Source organism: Acomys russatus, chromosome 21, assembly GCF_903995435.1.
Source record: "Acomys russatus chromosome 21, mAcoRus1.1, whole genome shotgun sequence".
Classification (NCBI taxonomy): domain Eukaryota; kingdom Metazoa; phylum Chordata; class Mammalia; order Rodentia; family Muridae; genus Acomys; species Acomys russatus.
The window spans coordinates 29,277,046-29,281,806 of record NC_067157.1 but is presented as its reverse complement, the minus strand read 5'-3'; positions in this window follow the sequence as shown (position 1 = coordinate 29,281,806).

Genomic DNA, 4,761 nt, shown 5'->3' with positions numbered 1-4,761 from the left:
AACTTCTAGTGACATTTAGAAGATCTTGAATGTTCAGGCCAAGACTGAGGCCTGCCAGTGAGCAGGAGGAGGGGAGGGGAAAAGCTCCTTAAAGTGCTCATTATGAGCGGCAAAAGAAAATGGATTTGAAAGGAGCTCAAAGGGGACTGCTGAGAAAGTCTCCCCAGAGTAGAAACTAAATGGAACTTAGTTGTCTGAGGCTCGTGATCACCCTTTTAGCATGTCTCTCTCATTTCCTTTATTTAACGTTTTGTCCAATTGTGTTGTTTTAATAAATGTACAGCATGTTACAGCAGTTCTCATGGCTTCTCCTGCAACCCTCAGTTCCACCCTCACACCAACTCCACTTTCTCAAAAGGTCCTAGATTCTTCAGCTCTGCAATAATTACAAAAGCCCTTGTGGCTTGGCAAGTCTCCTTTGTATTTCCGGGTGTTTGCAAGGGATTATAAGCTTAAAATATCTGTTTTCCAATTTCCATTATCAACATCACTTGCAAGAAATAATCCTCATAAAAGGTTGGGTAAAGGTTAAGCTGGCTGTTTACTCCAATTGTTCTTAACACCTTAGCAAACTAGACTGCTAGGAATCTAATTAGAGTTTTGGACCTCCTCCCTAGAAGAAAATGCACATTTGCTCATACATACAATATTTGGTGATCAAGGTAGGTTATTGAGACACTAAAATCCACTGGCTGAATTTATATTAAGAACTGCTGTTTTTGGTCTTGTTTGCTTAACCTGTCATTACAGAGAATTTCAGATGCACCTAAATAAATAGAATGGCCTAACAAACTTTCATTTGCAAATCAACCACCCCCACAGTCACTGGCCCCACATCCGTTTTCTGTTCTTTCCAGCCCTATTGAGACTGTGCTTAAACCAAATTCAATAAATAACCATGAATCCGATACACATGTGCATTTATATATGTGTATATTTACATCAGATCTGTGTATATACAAATATATGCATATGTACAGGCATATGCACATTGTTATTAGACAGCCAGACAACTTCCACCAAATGTTTCTTAAGTATGATCATAATACTGCAATCCCTTGATAAATATTCAAAGCAGCCCCTAGCGGGGGAAACCCCTTTTGTTTTCTATCTCTTATATGCGAGTTGAGGATATTGCGCACTCCAGAACATCCCACACACCCCAGCCCACCCCACCCCCAGGCTCTCCCCTGAACTTCTAGACTATTCTTTGGGAATATCCTATAAACCTCCCGCTTGATCTTTATTCATGAAGCTTCTTGTGGATGGTTTTTAAGCACCTGTTACTCTGGCAGGCCTTGCTTTTCTCCACCAGTCCCTCTACCTTGCTAAAAATCATCAGATTACATTCCTAAAGCTGGCCACCATGGTCACTCCCTCCTCCTGAGGCTGACCACCAGCCTCAATCACCTAACATGTCCAATTAAAATTAAACACCTCATCCTCACCCTTCACCTTTATAAACCACCATTTTCCCATAAGTCCTGTCTGTCTCCTCTCTCTCTAGAGGAAGTCCTCTGTTCCCCCTTTGGAATAAATGTCCCTGCCCCTTCTCCTTCATCCTCTATCTCCTGTCTTTGTATCTTATTTTCTGCTCTTTGTCCCTCTAATACATCTCCTTTGTGCTGTGTCTTGGGGGTTCTAAGCTGATACCAGTCTCTTTTAATCGTCGTGTATCCTGCTACTTCACTGAACTTTTGATCTAAGTCCTAGAATCCTCCTCTCGTGTCTCTTGTGTCATCGCTATGCAACCAGGAGTAGTGGGGTACGATGAGATCAACCAAACAGTGTTGCACCCTCCTCTCTAGCCTGGCTTTCCATAACTCAATTCCACCTCTCTTATCATTGACCAGAAATTTCAGACAGCTATTAAAGCCGCTACAAGGTAGGTAGATAGAACCGAGTCCTCAGGTTGTCTTCTGACATCCACATATACACACTGGCGCACACGCACTTACACAAGCACACACAGTAAGTAATTTAAAACTTAAAAAAAAAAAATGTGTTTTTTCCCCTGTGTTTTGCTTCTGAATGTTTATATTTACATTTTAACATGAATGTCCAGGTCTCATGATTCAGGCCTCTAAACCCAGCTACTCAAAAGAGCAAGGACTGAGGCTTATAAGTTCAAGCCTTGCCTAGACAACAGAATGAGCTTAAGGCAAGCCTTGGTATCACAGCCAAGACCCTGTATCAAAATTAAAATGGAGGCAAGGGGCAGCTACAGCTGTGGTAGAGCAGTGGCCTGGCATGTATGAGACTCCCAGTTCTATCTCTCAATGCTGGAGTGGGTGGGTGGGTGGATGGATGGATGGATAGATGGATAGATGAGAATTTTCAGAATTATTCTCTCTATCCTGTCTTTAACTTCTCCATTTTGCCTCTTTTCCAATTTAAAACAGAAATAAAGGAAGAAAAAACAAACAATTTCATTTCGGTCTCAGTGTTAGCTGATGAACAAACCGCCAAGAACATGGAGGTTTAAACAACAAACGTTATGTCTCCAGGCTCTGGAAGTTGAGCTCAGGGTGGCCACAGGTCTATGGTCTTGGTGAGGACCATCACTCCCATGTCTACAAGAGAACAGGAAACTGTGTGTTGCGGAGCAAGAGGTTCCTGCAGGAGGATGTCTATGGGGTCAGGACAGCCTGGACTCCCCAGTGAGCTCCAGGCTGGCTTGGACTACACAGCAGGACCCTGTCTCAACACAGAGGTGAGGGGAGATTCTGGTGCCCACCACATGATAAATCGGCTCCTGCTACCTTACTCTCACACCCTCCTGAGATCCTGCCTCTTTTACCATCACAATGGGGCTAGGATCTCAGTGGGTAAGCTGTAGAGGGACTCGGATATTCAGTCTGTAACCCTTCCCCTGGTACCTGCCTGCCCTTACTTTCCATAATCAAATTCCTCAAAATGGAAACAATCAATCCCTACCACAGCTGGGACCTCATCTCTGGGATAATATTCCACCCACTCCGCCAATGGGGCCTCAGCAACCAGTAGCTCTACACCTGATTTGTCATTTAGGCTATGACACCTTCCATCTGGCTCGTCCCCTCTTGTAGACACTGGCTTCTTTCAGCTTCCTCAAATCTAGACTTTAGAGTTGTTCTTCTTTGACCTATACCCACATCTAAAGGACTTATCACTAATTATCGCAATTTAACAATTGTTCTGTCCACCCTCCATGCTAGGGCACACTGGAGGGACTCAACTTATATTTGCTGAATAGATAACTAAGGTATAGCACTTTTAGTAGCAGTCACATACACTTGAGTCTCCTTCCTTACAGTTCTTCTGTCTCTACAAAACACACACACACACACACCCACACACACACACATCAGTGAAATTACACATAAAATCTGAACAAAAAGTGATGTTTGAGCAATCCAAAATATAATGGATCCTATATATAGCAGAATAGGTCCCCAAATCCTGGAGCTGAGAAAGCTCCACATGCCAGCCAATAAACATTTTAAAGTATGCGTGCCATCCATAACCGCCAGAGATATGCACATTGAAACTGCTCTGAGAGCCTGTCTCACCCAGTCAGAATGGCTGCCATAAAGAAGACCAATGCGAGCAGAGAGGAACTCTTGTTCACCTTTGCTGAGAAGGAATAGGAGGCAGCAGTAGCTGGTGCAATAATACGGGAACTGCAGGATTCTCAAAATGTAAATGTAGGGCTACCAGATGACCCACCTACACTGCAGCTAGGCATGTACACCAAAAGCAGACATACTTGCTGCACCTATGTTTGTTGCTGTTCTGTTCACAATAGTAGGAAAATAGGGCCAGCTAGAGTGTCCAACAGAAGATGGATAGATACAGAAAAAGGAAAATACAACATCATTTGAATATATATATATATATATATATATATATATATATATATATATATATATATATATATATATCTGGAAATGGAAGACTATGGAAATAATCATCCTACATTAAGTAACCCAGGCTCAGAAAGATAATGCTGCACATTACCTCTCATATGTGGGTCCTAACTTCTAATTTTTATGTGGCAGTGAGCATAGGGGTCAGAAAACTAGAAAAAACGCCATAGGTGGAGGAACAAATGCTTAAAGAGAGAGGGCTGGGGAAAGCAATCCGTGTGATATCAAAGTGCAGACCAGAGTGCTAGGAGCAGAAGGAGATAAGTGGAGATGGTATCGCAGTGAGACTGAGATGGGGATGAGGAGGGTTAACCAATACTTGAGTATGTGAAGGGTGTCATAAGCAACCTGCTACTTCGTAAACTAATTTTTAAGAAAAGAGACTATAAGCAAATCGCACACCCGACATGGCAAACTCTTTTGGTCCATGGTTGAGAATACTGCCTGGAAATATTAACTAGATTACAAGTACCTTAATAGCCACTGGTCTGTAGACTTGAAGCTGGGAAGCAGCTGCCCACGAGGGCTGGTTCTGGCATGAGCTGATTTTGTGACAGCATGGCAGACCACTGGATCTTGTCCATGACACCACCTTCACATGTGCGGTCACTGCTCCCCTGCCACCTCACTGCAGCCTCAGTTCAGCGTGGAAATGAAATTCCAAATGCAGAGTCTGCCAGGTGTCACCTATAAAGAGAAACCCAGACAAGAAGTCTAAATTTGGCTCTGCTGTACTGTTTGCTGGAAATCTGTAACTCAGGATCTTGCTATTAAGCTAAGCAGAAGTGTTCTGTCTCCAGGTGTGTGCATCAGCTTTTAGGTACTACCGGAGAGGCCTTGTGTACGACATTAG